Source organism: Dama dama, chromosome 12 (assembly GCF_033118175.1).
Source record: "Dama dama isolate Ldn47 chromosome 12, ASM3311817v1, whole genome shotgun sequence".
NCBI classification, from domain to species: domain Eukaryota; kingdom Metazoa; phylum Chordata; class Mammalia; order Artiodactyla; family Cervidae; genus Dama; species Dama dama.
This window is the reverse complement of record NC_083692.1, coordinates 13,782,607-13,800,335: the sequence shown is the minus strand read 5'-3', so window position 1 is coordinate 13,800,335 and position 17,729 is coordinate 13,782,607. Positions and strand designations below refer to the sequence as shown.

The window sequence follows — 17,729 nt, the reverse complement described above, 5'->3', positions numbered from 1 at the left end:
CACACACTTGTCTTACCGGAGAGCTGGGATGAAGGCACAAGAACAAATAGATCTGGCCCCAGCTGTAGCTCACCGGTTAGCCTAGTAACCACAGTCAGGTTTTATCTGCGTGTCTCAAGCAGAGAAAATACGGGGCCATAACGAGTGTCACTGATGAGCTGATAAATTTAGGGATGAAAACTGTCCATCAGGCTCAGTCAAAGCTTTATAAATATATTTGGTTTACTGGTCCTCGCATTCCTTTCTATGACCAGGGCCCCTCTGTTTGGCCCAGTCTTTTTATCATTATTTAAAATACATATGCTCTTGGTGGGCTTCCCTGGTGGCTCAGAGAGTAAGGAATCTGCCTGCAGTGCAGGAAACTAGAGTTCAGTTCCTGGGTCGGGAAGATCCCCTGGAGAAGGAATGGCAACCCACTCCAGTATTCTTGCCTGGAGAATTCCATGGACAGAGGAGCCTGGCAAGCTACAGTCCATGCGGTCACAAAGAGTTGGACACAACTGAGTGACTAATACATGCACATGTTCTCTTTAGGTTTTGTATGTTTCACAGGGGTCAGAAGTTTCCATTTGCTCTCTACACTTAACACATTGTATGACTTTTATTCAGCCCATTTGCCTTTATTGTAATCTATAGCAAAATTAAGTGAAAGTGAAAGTCGCTCAGTCGTGTCCGCCTCCTTGTGACGCCATGGACTATACAGTCCATGGAATTCTCCAGGCCAGAATACTGGAGTGGGTAGCCATTCCCTTCACCAGGAGATCTTCCCAACCCATGAGAAATCCTAAATATTACAGCAGTCACACACTACAGCGTATTTAAGATATTTCAAGAGCTCTTTTTTGGTCTAGAAAAGAAAATACAAAATATCATTTTATTCTGTATGTTATATGATCCAGTCTGGTACTCTTTTTGTCTCATCTCCTGACTCTCCTCACCAGTGCCCTCCACTTTCCTGTCACATGGAGCAACACGTATTCCCTGAACTAGCCCACCTCTCACACATCTGCATTATGTCCAGAATGTTCTATGATCTACCTGGAGCACTGAAGTGAAGTGAAGTCGCTCAGTCCTGTCCGACTCTTTGTGACCCCGTGGACTGTAGCCTACCAAGCTCCTCCATCCATGGGATTCTCCAGGCAAGAATACTGGAGTGGGTTGCCATTTCCTTCTCCAGGGGATCTTCCCGACCCAGGGATCAAACCTGGGTTTCCCGCATTGGAGGCAGATGCTTTAACCTCTGAGCCACCGGGGAAGCCCCACTAGTTCCTGTTATCCTTTCAGAAGTGTAAGCATGGCTTTCTCTAGGAAGTCTTACTTGAACACCACTATCTTTTTAACCCCAAACCCAGACCAGAAGGCAAACGCATATGCACACACATACACAGATACATCCTCCTTCTCACTACACTCCTAAGGTCAAGTATAAGAAGCATATACTAGTTTTAGAGCACTTAGAATGCTGTATTCCATTTTTTATGCTGTTCTTTCCTCCATTAGACTCTGAACAACTTTTATTCGGGGGTTTTAATAAATGTCTCCTGTTATCCTCAGTCACTAGCCAAAGCCCCACATGTTATAAATGAGCAGTGTTTTCTGAGTTATTGAGTTAATGAATATTTAATAACAAATAAATGAATGCTACTGTGCTACCATTGGGGGGATATTTGTTCTTGGAGTAAGCAGGATTTTTACGCTTGTCACTTTAAAATTCAGTCCTTATGGGACTTTCTTTCCCTTCATTTTTTTCCTTTGAATGTTTTATGCAAAGTACTATTTACTCCTGCTACTTGATTTTTAAAAATCACTTAAGTATGCTTTTATAAATGAGTAATAATAACAAGTAGCACTACTCTATTGGACATCTACTGCGTGTGAGACTATATTAGAAATTCTCTTTCCATCGGTCCCAAGGGAACTGGATCAAATGACAACATTGTATAATCACGACAAAGATTTGAGGCAGATGGAGCATGAGTAACTTCAAACAGGATAATTAGATGTAATAAGCACATAACTACTTTGCCCCCTATTTGCGTGTTAGAGCATGTTGATTGATGCACTGTTTGAATTTCGGTGTCCATATACTGCATTTATGTGCATTCATATAAGTGCATTTTGAGTAATGACCATGTCTCAGCCTTAGATGAGAACTTAAAAAAAAAAGATTGGCACAGTCTCTGGCCACACGAAGTGTGCAGCCGCCATGACCTCAAAATTAACAGGAAATAGGTTATTGAGTCCTGGAGTGACCCACCTCAACTCCAGCTGGGGTACCCTTGAATTCCCACAAAGCAAGTCCTGGTCCATGTAAATTCACTGGATAATCAAATACCCCAATATGCACATGTTCCCCTACCCCCCCCCACCCCCGCAGAAGCATGATCCAGAGTCCACAGGAGTTTTATCTTTTCTCATCCATATTGCTCCTGGGGACTTCCCTGCTGCCTTACACTCCCACCCTCATTCTTACCCAGCCTGCGAATCAGTTCAGAGCAGCGTCTCTGGTTCCCCTGCCAGACTGCGTTCCTCCCACCTCCACTCCTGCTCCCCCTGCAGGAGCAGCACTGGTCCCTTCACCTGGTCCTACCTGCCCACTCATGCATTGAACGTCCATCCAGAAGGCAGTTTAATATAAGACTGAAGGCTTGAAGCTCAGATAAACTTGGCTTTGGATCTACTTACTAACAGTTTGCCCTTGGCCAGGATAACCTAGCATCCCTGTGTGTTAATTCCATTGTCTATAAAATGGCTCACTGTGCCTACTTCACAGTGTTTCCTTCTCACAATTAAGCCCAACACAAAGTAGAACAGTTAACTCTCCTGTTATAGTGTAAGCTTAGTATAAGAGAATTATGTGTTAAGCCCAACACGAAGTATAACAGTTATTTCTTGTTCCATCACCCTAGCCCTCCTGTGCTATCTCTGGGACGAATTACCCTCTGGACTGGACGAGGACCCCATTTAAGTGCTCTACATTCTAAAAGACCCACTATTAGCAAAAGCAGTGTGGAAAGAAAGCCCTGTGTAGTCTTAGAAAATCTGAGCTTGCTTCTGGGTCAGAGAATAATAGAGAGAACCATGAGGTTGTGTTCCAGCTACAAGGGACCCATGCTGGGTTGGAAGTAAAAGGTCATCTGAGTAGACAGTGTGATGAGCCATAAGCAATATTATTTTACCAGCCACTGAAATTGATCTCAAATGCTAATATATTCTCTAATGAAAAGTTGGCTCGTGGGAAGCTTGAGGTATATGAAGAAAGCAAGGCTGTTGGAGTCCCAGGGATAGAGGGTTGAATCTAGTTTCTGCCACTTTCAATCCAAATGATCTTATCCATGTTGCTTAAGCTCTCTGAGCCTCAATTTTTCCCCTGCAAAATAAGAGGGATTCAAAACTTCATACAGTGTGAGGTAGCTTTGCTTATGAGAGTTAAGTGGGATATAGAAAATCAGGTGCTTGGCCCATCCTGTTTTTGTTTTTAGTTGCTCAGTCGTGTCCCACTCTTTCCGACCCCATAAACTGTAGCCCACCAGGCTCCTCTGTCCATGGGGTTTCCCAGGCACGAACACTGGAGTGGGTTGCCATTTCCTTCTCCAGGGACTCTTCTTGACCCAGGGATCAAGTCCATGTCCCCTGCATTGGCAGATTCTTCACCTCTGAGCCACCAGGAAAGCCCTTGGTCCATACTAGGTAGCCTGTAAACAGCAGATGTTTTTGGTTCTACCTCCTTATTTCTTCTTCAACCAATAATAGAGAGGGAAGAAGGGAAGTTGGGGCAGAGGGAGAGGGGAGGAGAGGAAGAGAGAAAAGAAACTTTCGTGAAAACTATCACTTTGCTTGCAGATGTCATGTTTCAAGTTGATTTCATGACAGGATGGTATTGCATTAAGGATGTCTCCCATCATACAAGACTGTTCAAATTTCACTTTGCTGTGGGCTTCTATTTCAGGCCTTGAATGTGGGTTTCCTAATCATATATGTGGTAGCGAGAAAAATACTTAAACCATCACTATAATTGGTAATATTCCCTTAGTAGTAGCCACTTGTCGCTATGAAATTTTACACACAGTATGTTGATTCATGCTCAGAAAACCTGGAGAGGTAGTTCCTGTTCTTGCTCTGTACTATACAGTAGACAAAAATAGAGTTCTAGTGAGTTTAAGGAATTGGTGTGGAGAGTTTCAAAGCAGCAATATTTGAATTAGATTCTGAGAGTGCAGAGGGTTAAGCTATGATGAAATAACTGGGTATAAGCTGGTGCAGTTGGAGTGCTGTATTTGGTAGGAGAAATGAGGTTATAAAAGCTGATGCTGGGGCCAGACCCCCAAGGACTCTGGATGCTTTCATTGCACCTAGACGTTTAGTGCCCTTTGGAGATTTTAAGCGGGAACTGTCATGAAGACTTTTCTGTTGAAGGATAGTAGTTCTAACCACCGTGTGGTTGACAGACAGGTATTGCTAGAGTTGTGCTCTCAACTGGCCTAAACTGAGAACAGAGGGAAGCCAGAACGCGTGCAGCAGGGATGGGATCTCACAGAGAGAACGGACTCAGGCAGTACACAGAGGTCAAACTGCCTGGCTGGGCTGTGGTTTGGGTGCAGAAGTCGTGGGTAAAGAAAACTCCAGGATGACTGCCCGCTTAATGGCCTGCAGAACTGGGTGGTCATGTCCTCAAGAGGTCACCTCTCTTTCCTGGAACAAAGAGAGTGTTGGGAAAATAAAGTATGTCTAGGAGATAACCTGGGGAAAATGAAATAGGAAAACAAGAGTTGAGAAGTCAAGGTTGGCAAGAGACAACATGTCTGGTGTCCCAGAATCTGAATTCTTAATGTTTTCCACAGATGCTTCTTATCAAGTGTAAAATGTGAGATCCACTGGCCTAGATTACTTCCTAACAGCTCTGAGAAATCTGAAAAAATGATAATCCTGTTCCATGCATGTAAATAGCATCCCCCTGGGTGAGATGTGCTTCCTGTTAGCCTATACAAACCGAGGAGTATATTTTAGTAAAGTGGGAAAAAAACCCAGATAATTTCCAAAATGCATACTTCTAAACATTTTTATTTGTTCTGGCAGCATTTTAGAGATTAAAAGTCTTAAGAGTTTTATATTTTTTTTTGTCCAGAAGAGAGATTTGCCTCTGAGCAATTTGACAAACATTGAGATTCCTCTTAATCTGTTTCTTTCCCCTGTCATTTTCTCTGTATGTGTCTCTCTCCTCCTGTTTTATTTTGCGTTCTGTTTTTTTTTTCCCCCTCTGCCTTTCTTCATCTTCTATCCACCCAGAAATGAAAAGTGTTTCCATTGTATGCGTTGATTTAGTAGTGATGTATTTTTTCCCTTGAGGGCATGTGTAGAATATTTCACTGTGGGGATTCATCCTTGTTGATTTTGCCCAGTCGTGTCTGACTCCTTGCGACACCGTGGACTGCAGCACGCCAGGCTTCCCTGTCTTGCACTATATCCCAGAGTTTGCTCAATTATACTGCGGTCAGAAATGCCTCCTTGTATCTTCTTGGTTCTGCATCGTGTTTCTGCTGCAGCCCAGCTGTGTGTCCTCTTCATTTCCGGACCCTGGCTGAAGAAGTGGCCCTAATGTGTCACATCTTAGATTGTGGCAAGGGGAAGAGAGCTGGATGTGATGTGATGACTCTTAAACCTTCTAAGTGGCCTGAGACACTTCTGCTCACCTTTCTTCGGTTATGAAGCAAGCCACACCAAATGTCTGACTTAACGGGACAGGAAATGTAATCCTCCAGAGAGAATAGATTTATTTGGGAAAAGGTTGATAGGAAGGGGCAGCACATATTGTCAATGCAATCAACCATAGCAACTTTATGGGATTAATCTATTAATTAATTAGTGAAACACTTATAATGGTGTCCAGTGACCAGTGTCTGGTAAGTAATATATATGTGTTAGTTATTTTTAACAGAATCTAATATGAGTATAAGAAGAAGGAAGAAGAAATGTTTTCATTCACCCTTCAACTATGAAAATCCACTGTGCATGCCAAGGACGGTACTGCGGAGAGTTGAGAACAGTGTAGAAATGAAGGCCTTGGTCTCTGCCACATACCAACTGTATGTGCTCTGCTTAGTCATTCAGTTGTGTCTGACTCTCTGTGACCCCATGAACTGTAGCCTGCCAGGTTCTTCTGTCCATGGGATTCTCCAGACAAGAATACTGGAGTGGGTTGTCATGCCCTTCTCCAGGGGATCTTCCCAACCCAGGGATCGAACCCAGGTCTCCCGCATTGCGGGCGGATTCTTTACCATCTGAGCCACCAGGGAAGCATATGAACTGTATGGTCCTGTGTAAAAAAAATATGAAGAGAAAAGGATAATTAATGATTCAGATTTCTTGAAGGACTAAGATCCCCATCCCCAGGGTACCCAGGGAAAACTTCTATACCCAGTCCTGCCACCCATTTGGTTTTTATTTGTTCAGCTCTTCCAGTAGCCTTTGAACTGTTTGCTTATAGTGAGCATGTCTTTTTTATCTTTGTACCCCCAGAAACTTCCACAGTGCTGTTACAAAATGAAGTGAACCTCTCGATTAAACTGATCTTCCTTTATACAGTCTGGAAGTGGGATGGTGGTTTTGTCCTCTTCATCAGGAACAGTTTCCTTTTCCGAATCGAATCAGGAATTCAGAGTACATGGATAAAGCACTGAGCAGTCTGAGGTTAACTTCCGTACTGCACCCACCCAAAGCATTGCACAGGGGTGTAAAGACAGTGTAAAGACAGTAAAGGAAATGAGTCTTGGTTGCCACAGAAGCTTCTTTGCACGGCTTGCCCAAGGCCATGCTTTGCTGCACAGGGAGCCTGTTGTATTTATATTACTTAAGGGAGACAAATGCATTTAAATGAAAATACTTCATCTATTTGTGTTAATGCTCTGGTTTTAATGTTTTTCTTCTAGGCGCTGGCCTTGCAAGTTTTATTTTGGTAAGGACCATAGAGAGATGATATTTCTGGTGAGATGGGGAGCTATAATGTCTCAGGTTTTCAAACTGACATGCACATTAGTTTAGTATGGAGAAGGGTCCTCGTCTTAGTGAACTGGGACCAGAGTAGAGTGATTGTTCTGCTGATCCAGTCTCCTGGATCCCCCGGTTGCACAAACCAGACGTTAATGGGATAAGAGGGTCCACCCAGGTGACAGCATTGTTCTGTGTGGCAATGGCCTGTGTCCACAGTGGGTGATCAGCTAATGTCATCAATCTTGTAAGTCAACAGACCTTGTAATATCATCCCAAGAAAACAGGCTAGAAATGCCATTCCTTTCCTGTTCTTACCATAGATTTAGTACATTCTGTTTTGGGAAGGAGGTGCTGCAGACATGGGTATTGATATGGAAATGCCATTTCACAGGGCTCTTTGTTTGGGGGATTCTTTTTTTTTTAAATCCAGTGACTCTATCTTTATATTTCAAAATAAAGGCCCCCACCTGGGATGTGGTAATTATTAAAAACATAGAGCCTGAAGGAACTTTGGGTGTGGAGACCATATCTTTTAACTTTTGTCTTGAATAGACCTAAATTAATGAAAAATGGTGGTTGGGCTTCCCTGGTGGTCCTGTGGTGAAGACTCTGTGCTTCCAATGCAGGGGGCACAGGTTTGATCCCAGGCCAGAGAACTCAGATCCCACATGCTGTGTGGCATGGCCAAAATATAAATCAATAACATACAGAAAATAAATAAATAAAAATAGCCCTTACATTAAAATAAAAAAAGAGTGATGGTGATGTCACTTTCTCAGAAGCCCTCCTCGGCCCGCACGGTTCTCATGGGTCCCTGGGCCGACAGCGCAGAGGTTGTCCTAAGAGACCGGTGCCCTGTTCCCACCATCTCAAGCGCCTAGCCGCTGTTTGCTAATTCACGGCCGCAGCCCCGAGCATGCCCTCAGTGCTGACTGCAGACCACGGTCCCCAGTGGACTTCAGAGACTTCAGGCAGCTAGAGGTCAGTAAGAAGAGCTCTCTCCATGGAGTCAGAAGGCTGGATTCTTGATTTCCTGCCACGATATAACAGCCTTGTGGCCTCGGGAAAGTCGCCTAGCCTCTCTGGATCTCACCAGACAAGTGGTACAACCCATCTCGCAGGGTGGCGGTACCACCTAAGTGACTAGGAGGCAGCGAGCACGTGCTACTGTTTCATCACGGTCTCCGTTCTCTTGGGAGCACAGAGGCTGAGACAAAGATTTGGGTTGGGCGCCTTGCTCGGGAGAGATCCCAAAGGTGGAAATGAAGGAGCAGAGAGAAGGAGTGGGATGGAGACAGACCGACATGAGCGTCCATGGTCCGGGATTCCGCCGTGAGCAGGTTGTAAGTGGGGCCGGTGGAAGGTGCTGTGACGCGCACCGCCGAGAGCTGTCTGTCCCCTGGACGGGAGGTCAGGACATTTGTCCTTCAGCTCCATCCCTGCCCCTGTGGGCCAGCCCCCAGCGCATTTGTACCTCTTGTGCGCAGACAAGGAGAAGGCCGGGGAGCTGGCCGTGCTCGAGGCGGTAACGGTCAGACTGCGTGGGAGGCGGTGTGCCACAGTAACTGCCCGCCGCCCCCGTGGCTGAAATCTGAGTTTGGCTGAGCGGACGTGATGTGGGGCCTTGAAAGTGTCACCTGCTGGTACGCCAGCCTGTGGTGGCGTGTTTACCCTTCACGTACATTTCCAAGATTAGCTTTTACCTTCTTTGGGCTTTGTTAATAGGTCCTAAGTGCTGGGACTTGGAGAAGGAAATGGTGACCCACTCCAGTGTTCTTGCCTGGAGAATCCCAGGGACGGAGGAGCCTGGTGGGCTGCGGTCCATGGGGTCGCACAGAGTCGGACACGGCTGAAGCGACTTAGCAGCAGCAGGAGCAAGTGCTAGGACTAGATCCTAGTCTTGGAAATTGAAAAATCGAAGTGAAATCAGGTGCTACTCTTCATTAACCCCCTCAGATTAGATTTTCTGTTTCGAATTAAGCAGCGTTCCCCATTTCCTCCGTGTTCTTTACCTGGACTCACCTGGACTCACTCCTCCTCAGACGCCTGGCCTGGGACAGTCTAGGGGCCATGACCCTGGTGGAGCCTCGAGCAGCGGAGAGAGTTTGCAGGCGGACTGACTGGGGGCTGAGTCCCGTAGCTGTGTGACCTTGACCTTGCGATGCTCTGCCTCTTGTTTGTAGACTTGGGTAAACTGGACCAGACTCATAATCCGAACCTAAATAATATCATGTGTGCGATGTACTTTGTACCTCCTTCGTTCCCATTTGGATTTCCCAGAAGGATGCATTTTCTTTAGGCTGGGAAAAAATATATGTATATTTTGTATTATTTTTACGTGCCTGTATGCATACATAGGTAGTGTTTGATTTACATCTGTTGCCTGGTGTCTTTTAGCTTCAAATGTGTCTCATTCACTCAGCTAAAAAAGGCAACGTTCAGGTATGTCTGCGCTCCTTCCTTTTCTTCCTCCATCTTCAATAAATTTACTCTGTCATTTATTTGTTCTTTTGCTTCTATGTATTCACTTCTTCATTCAATTATATGTATTTATTACTTTACTGACCATCTTCCTGGATTGGTCCCATTCATTCTGTTGCTAAAATACTGCTTGTAACTCTCTTCACCTCCCCTACCATTTCTTCTCCTTGCCTCAGCCTATCTACTAATTTTTTATAATTCTGTTTATTCACTTGCTGCTTGAGTTTTTTTTGAGTTTTTTTTCCTAGTACGTTGAGTACCTTCTTGGTGTCAGATACTTTGCCTCATTGCTAGGGATCACCAAGGTGGCATTTTCTTTCTTAAAGGTCATAAAAGTGGAGGCACTGAGAATTTAACAACAAAAAAAAAAAACTGTAATGCAAAGAAGAAAATGATGATTTACAGTATAAAAGTACTGATGAATTGATGAAGAGGTGAACACTTCCAACTGGAATGGTCGGAGGAGGCTGAGGAGTGATGGATGGAGATAGACCAGTTATGAGTGTATATGAGCGAAGACTAGTGGAAATGTCTTATGGCTTTCTTAATCCCTGTTTTGAGCACAGTATTACTTATGAGTAATGAACGAGACCTTTCAGTTCATAATTGGACAGTTTAAAATTCTGTTTTTTAACATAAAAGGGTCACTTTACAAGGAAACATGAGTTGGAAATGTATTAGGAGGATGTTAGGAGAGCAGGCTCTAGTGTGTATCCTGATTAAAGTCTCTTTAGCTGAGTCTCTGTCAGCTTCCAAATCTGTCTTCAGTGTGAAACAGCAAGATCACATACCGAGATCCTAAAGCATAACATTTGTTTAAAGCCTTTATTGAATGTGTTACAATATCACTCCTGTTTTATGTTTGGATTTGGGGCTCTGAGGCGTATGGGATGCCAGGGGTGCTCCCGGACCAGGGATCAAACCTGCCTCCCTCACACTGGAAGGCAGAGTCTTAACCCCTGGACCACCAGGGAAGTCCTGGAATTGCATTTTAAATAATCAAAGAAAGATTAATTTGTATTAATTATATCCTGACAGTGGTTGGAAAAGTACTAGTGTATTTTAGAAAGTTCTTTTTTAGAAAACAAGAGTGGAATCAGTATCTGCAAAAATATCGTTCTGCCTATCACTGCGCAGATTTCCCTCATCACTTGAAAAGTGGCTTCATGGAGAGAGATTATCACGAGAAATCCTCAGACTGTCCTCCGCTCACCCCTCCTAAGCAGGGCTGTAAATTTATGACTTGTAGGAGAGATTTGCCAGGAAATTGTGGGCGAGATTTTTTTTCTCATCTTTTGTGGAGTCCTTTGTTCCTTTATCTGCCCTGGATTCATTCCTTTTCAAAACTGTCCTGCTCTGTTCTCTTGGACAGGGTGAACGTGTTCATTTTACGCTGTGATCACAATGTATAAAGATCCTGTTGAATGAGTTGCCGGTGTCTAAGCTTTGTCATTGTTCCATTCCTAATGGTGGGCCGGAGCGTGTAACTCAAACCATGCTGGGGAAAGAATTAAAAAGAAAGGAAGGGAGGGAGAGAGGCAGGGGGACAGGGAAGGGGGAAGAAAGGAAGAAGGGAGGGAAAGAAAGGAAGGAAGGGAGAAAGAGGAGGGAGAGAGAAAGAGACAGACTAGAAAGCAAGCCAACAGAAACTCAGCCACTTTGCGTCATTAGCAGCAGTGGTGGCTCAAGGTGAAAATTAGCCCTGTACTAAGACAGTCACGCAAGCAGTGAACTCTGAGCCACACTTCTCATCCCCAGGAGGCTGCCAGGAGATGGTACCAAGTGTGGCTGATGTTAGGGAGAGAAGGCACAAATAGCAGAGGTAAGCTCCCTTGGCTAATAGGATCAGTCGTGGCTTAACTTTTTCTGGAGTCTTGCTCTGCTCAGGCGAGGGTACCTCCATCCCCCAGGTTCTCAGACCAAATCTGGGAGTCATCCCTGATTCTTCTCTTTCTTGCTCCTACTTCCAGTTCACCTCCCAAACCAATCTCCAAGGACTGTTGACCCCACTTCTAAAGGATATCCCAAACCTCACCACTTCTGTTTCTACTGGTACCTCCCTGGTCCAAGTCATTTTCATTTTTTTGCCTTAAAGGCAAAGCTCTTCAGTACCTGTCCTTGTCTCACTGTTGATCTCTTCTGGGCCAGTGCATTCATAGCATCTGCAGTGAGTTTTAAAACTTAAATTCAGTCTCGTTCCCTTGTTGAAAACTTCCCAAGGGAAGGAGAGGATTTAAAGCAACATTTAGAGCAGATTTCAGATTCTAGAGAGGCTTTCCTAGTGACTCAGATGGTAAAGAATCTGCCTGTAACGCAGGAGACCTGAATTTCATCCCTGGATTGGGAAGATCCCCTGGAGAAGGAAACGGTTACCCACTCCAGTACTCTTGCCTAGAGAATCCCTTGAATAGAAGAGCCTGGCGGGCTGCAGTCCATGGGGTTTAAAAGAGTTGGACACAGCTGAGCGACTAACACTTTCTAGAACTTTTAGGTTCTAGAGATTGTGATCTGGATTCTGTCTATACTGAAGCCTTCTCTCCTGCTACACACTCGCCCTTGGGCACAAGCTTCAGACATCATGAGCTTTTTCCTGTTCCTCCAACACGCCAGCCTTGTTTTTGGCTTCTGCTCTGGCTGTCCCCATTCCCTCATGTGTTTGCATGCTTGGCTCCTTCTCCAATGCACCGTCTCGCTTAACAGCTCTCCATCCAACCTGGTACAAGGCCTGAATAGCGACGTCACCTCCGAGAAGCCTTTCTGGAACATTCTGCGCTGTAGCCAATCCTCTATTCCCACTCCTCACCTCGGTTACTTCTCATTGTATTATCCTGTTCTGCTTCCTTCATAGAACTCAACCCTGTCTGAATGTCTCATGTTCTTTCACTTTAGTTTTATCCTTCATCATCGCCCACCCCAAAGTCACCTGTGAGCTCTGTAAAGGGGGAGGACCTGGTCTGTCTTGTTCCTTTCCACATCCTCCACACCTGGGATGGTGCCTGTGCCAAGCTGATGCTCCATCACATACCTGCTAAGTTGTTTCAGTCATGTCCACCTCTGTGTGACGCTGTGGACTGTAGTCCCCCAGGCTCCTCTGTCCTTGGGATTCTCCAGGCAAGAACACTGGAGCGGGTTTCCGTGCCCTCCTCCAGGGGATCTTCCCCGCCCAGGGATCGAACCCCTGTCTCTTACATCCACCTGCATTGTCAGGCTGGTTCTTTACCACTAGTGCCACCTGGAAAACCCATGGCCATTTGTTAAATATGCGGATAGACTCTCTGATGTGTGGCTGGGGTCACTCTCAGGACGCTGTGAGCACGGAAAAGCAGAGTAGACGGTGAGCCGCAGGAAAGGAATGGCAGCCCCGAGATGGACACGCTGCATGTGGCGGGTCTGACGGGGTGTGTGTGTGTGTGTGCGCGCATGGGTGTGGATGTGCACACACGTGCACACGTGTGTTCAGTCATGCCTGCCTCTTTGTGATCCCAAGGACTGTAGCCTGCCAGGCAACACTGTCCCTGGAACTATTCAAGCCCCATAAATAGCAGTGGTGTCTTCAGTGGGTTTTGACTAGAGTCCGGCCCCCAGGAGGGACCGTGGGCTCAAGCTGGATGACTCGGGGGCTTGGCTCTCTCGCATACTCACGGGAAGACCTCCTAATGCCGGGCCTCCAGAAGGCCTCCTTTGCTTTGCCCATCTCTTGCAGGAAGTATGGCACCTCTTCCCGAGTCCTGAGGATTCTGGGGAGGATGACATAATCTTTTTGAAATGGTTCACCAAACTGGCTCTATAAGTAAATATGATTTAAGCTCCCCCCCCACCCCAAAATGAATTCTTTTGATAAAAAAACAATTGTCAAAACGAAACACCTCTCACACTCTGTTGGGTTGTTGGCTCAAAGAAAACAAGCAGAACCTGAAATTTGGGGGGGAATGAATAAAATACTTGTGTTTGCTACTTCCCTGTCACCCTCCTTATTCTTTAGTTCCTTCCTTTTCTTCCTCACCCCTGCTTTTACTTGCTGAATCTCTCCTCTCTGGAGAGGAAGATTCATAAAAATATATGGTGCTACAGGCTAAGGAAAGTGTGTGTCATAGTTCAGCTAGCCCAACCTAAGGAGCCAGTGGAAATAAGGTAAGTTTTTGGTCTTTAACTATTTTTTGGTGTTATTTAAACCTAATAAAGTCCATTATGTGTACTTGTCATATCATTTAGATGTATAGTCACATGCATTTCACTATACCTTTCTAAAGGAGTGAATTTCATGTTTTTTTATTCATTGTAAGAGTCCTGATTCATGTGAAGCAAGTTCCAAGAGAAATCAGGTTGTTGTTCCTTTTCCCTTTCTGCACAAAGAGCAAGATGTTCAGTGATCACGGTGCAGGTCTTAGTCCCCGCTAGTCCCTGCCCTCCTACCCCCACAAAAAGTTCCTAAATGCTACCCACCCACTTTCAAAAATAGCACTTTGTGGAACATGGAAGGAATGCCTACTCCCTGCATATGAGCAAAACCATCTGGTTTAGTTGGTTTGGACAGGTCTTAGAAATATATTGACAAATTATTGAAATGCAAAATATTTGAAAAATTTGTAGTTTTTCTGGTTATATTGCTCCTGGGGGGAATAACAAATTCATGTAATGTGAATGGTCTGTTAAAAAGAGAAAACAACACACAACTAAATAGATTCAAAGTGATTAAAATCCACAGTCCACTTTGTGAAGAAGTGTGCCTTTAGTAATGCTCACAGGTAGGTTTTCCCCACACACTTCCATTCCTATCTTCCCAAAGAAGGAACATTCTGCTAATATCTGAGTGTCATCTTCTTTCAAGCCATCAGCAATGATTTCTTTCCCAGAGGGTACTTTTCTCCTAGTTTTCATCCTGATTTTATTCTTAGCTCTGGCCTCCTTGAGGTTAATGTAGGATAGGTCAAGAAAACAGCCTAGTTTGTGTCCTTCATCCACAATTTTCATTTTCTGTCCCCTGCTCATCGGAGAATCTTCTGTGAGACCAGCCTTAACTACATCCAACCACAAGAGAGGATGCTAGCCGAGTTTGCAGTGAGTTTGTACTGAATGGGCATTGGGTGTGGTTCTACTCAGAGGATTCACGGGAAGCTCTCTGTTCTCTAATAACGGACGGATTCAATGCTCCACTTCTGCGGATTGCTACAGCCCCACCATCTCCAGCTTCAGATTTGCATCTTTACTGCAGTCATGGGTGTCATTACCTGGAAAATTCAGCTAAGGGGTGTCAGACAGCTTGTTAGTTTCCTGTATTTAGATCAAACGTTAATGATCTCAGCAGTCTAAAGGATCAAAAGGTTGCTTTGTGATCAATATTTATTACTTAAACTATAAAAAAAAGGAGACACGCATCTAATATGTACCCAGTTGCAGATCATACTTCTCCATGTTGCCAAGAAGAAAAGGACAGTGCTGGAAAATCAATTGTTTTGATTATATATACATATATATATATATATATATATTTAAGTTCTCACCAGTTCCATTTTAAATCTCAGCTTAAAAATGATTTCTTCCTTATCTGTACCATCCTTTACTTAACAGTAAAGAGCTCTTTCCATTCATTGTTTTACTGACACTTTGTGCTTGAACCTGCCAGAGAAGTTGTCCCAGACTAACTCCTCTTATTCCTGTCCCTTGGTCTGTTTCGACTTTCAGCTGGTGTCTGCTTCTTGCATCACTTATCTACCCATTTTTATGCTTAGGCTACCGATTAGGTGTGTTCTTCCCCTCTATTTGTGAACATTTCCAGCTGAGTTTAAACCTCACTTTCCTTCTAGTAGGACAGATTGGCCTTTTGGCTTGATTAAAGATAAATGCCATTGACTCTTCACTTTTGAAGGCCAAGCGTTTTCCAGAAGCCCACTGAGATTTCTCTATTTATTGCTTGAAAAATAAATATCAAGCAATACTTGTTTCTCTGCCATTTTAAGGAAATGAGTGTGAATTTTTTCCCCCTACTCTTAGAGCAGTGAGTGTTAGGGGGGTTGGAGGTATCAAGTAAAATCAAACTGTATCAAGTATAATCACACTTCTTTTTTCACATTTTTAATCATAGTCCATCATATCCTAAAGTTTTAGAGTCAGAGTTTGAATTTAGCCATAGTCAGTATTTCAAGGATTCCAGAAGTACTTAACTTTAAAGTATCAGTGGCATTTAAGATGTGTTGGGCTGAGGCAAAGGTTTTACGTCTTTGTGGCTGACATGGCACTAATGTAGCCATGTCCTAAACTGACGATGTTTGTGTTAGCGTTTGTCCCTTTTATCTTGTCCCAATCCTAAAAATTGAGTGATGTGCAGAAATTGTCTAAAGATCAGATGCCACCTGTCAGAGCTCTTTAAATAGCCTGTATTTGTAGCAGTTTTGCCTCCGTAGCCAATATTTTCCACATCTTTCTTTACTTTATTCTCTCCTATTGAAGCATTTGCATGTAGAACAAAGAGGATAAAAACATAAAAAAAAACAAAGGCAGATTTGTTTCTTCTGAGAACATCTGTTCTTTCTTCAAAAGTCCCCATGTGATGTGTGGGTCCCTTTCCTCAAGGCCCACAGAGTTTGCTGTTGTAAAGCGGACACATATCACTCCTAGACCTGAACTTAATGAGATCATGAACAGTGCTACATAACCAGCTGAAATGGAGGAAAAAACCTGTTAAGTGTATGCATTTTAGATAATATCAAAGACAGGCATACTTAACGGAGGCTAAGACTGAGTATTAAATTGTTTGTTATAGAATTACTTTTTTTTTCTCAAGATTCACTGGTCTCATGGCATCGTTATTGAATTCTGGGTATATGTGGTCCATTCTAAGTTTCTTCACCGAATTCTCAGAATTTTTATAAATATGGATTGCCCTTGGAGTATAGGTACATTCTGAAAAATATTAAACACAAATTACCTGCTGAAGACCTTGGGATTAAAAAGGTCCACTTTGAGAGCCTGTTTGAGTTTCAAGAAGGAAATTTCACCACACTGAAACTACTATCATAACTCTTAATAACCAGAGCTTAATAGAAATGTTAATTACTCAACATTAAAGGATCTAATTTAAAATTACCCAGCCTAAAAGATCTCTACTCAAGTGATATTCTGTTTTCTTTTCTCCCCTAGACAGCATAGAGTATCTTCAGTCTTGGAGGTAGAGGAGTGGGAAGACTGGCTAGTGAAAGTTATATAATAAGTTTCAAAATTACTTAGATAAGAGTATGCTGACCTTATTTTGATCGTTTCCAAAGAAATAAAGATCTAAGTAGACATCAGTTATTCAACAAGCACTCATTAAAGCGCCTACTGTGTGCTTGGACCTGTGCTCCTATATGCTGGAGCTGAGTGTGTGGTCTTCTGAAATATTACAGATGCCTAACATCTGTAGATGCCAATCCGTGTATTGCCCAGTTAGATGTTTCATCTCCTAATTTTTTTGCAAGTTATTCCAGAAATAAGACTTTCCATGTACTGACTGACTAATGTAGGAAGATTGAAGCAGCATCTTTCTGCAAGGGCTCAGCTATGTCTGTAGAGAGAGCAAACTTTTTCTAAGAATTCTGGTTCTACACAATCTTCTTTGTCTTCTCAACTTACATCTCAATTCCATAGTGAATGAAACATGATATTCCTCTACCCTTCATCCCTAACTGAAGTGTTTTGATGCCTCAGTGTTTGTCTTGCCAACGTCTGCCCCTAAATACCAACATTCATTGTAACACCCGGTTCTTCCAAGGACTCACTTGAACATCATCTTGAGCATCTTGATTATGAATCTTCTGGGACAGTTTGGTTTGTTACCTTATTTAGTGGCACATTTTAGAATATTCTTTTGACCTAAACAGATTCCATTTTGGAATTTTGCATTATTTCATTTTTTAGGTCTTTGTATCTTTTTGGAAGATGATGAACAGTGAATAAATCTGAGGCCCATTGTATTCCCTTCAGGAGCATTGTTTATAATGGAGTTTAGACCTTGACATTATTATTATTGTAATGATTACTGTTTGATTCATATAGTCACTGAATTCTGGTAAGACAATGGGTTAATGGAAATGTCAAATTAAAAACATAGACTGCAGAACTCTTTTCTCGTCCAATTGGTGGATACTCTCTGAAAGCCAGACTGGTGTATTATGCCTGAGTGATCAAATGGTTCTAAAAGAATGTATAATGAATTTCCTATTTCTTCGAGAAATTTACCTGAAGTCTAAGACTTTGGGAAGCAGAATGACAGCTGACTACTATTT

At 43.5% G+C, this 17,729-nt stretch overlaps 1 protein-coding gene across 4 annotated transcripts in view; it reads left to right on the top strand.

Moving 5' to 3' along the window:
• Positions 1–17,729, top strand: part of NRXN3 (neurexin 3) — a 1,693,692-nt gene that overhangs the window by 745,410 nt on the left and 930,553 nt on the right. The window lies entirely within an intron of this gene.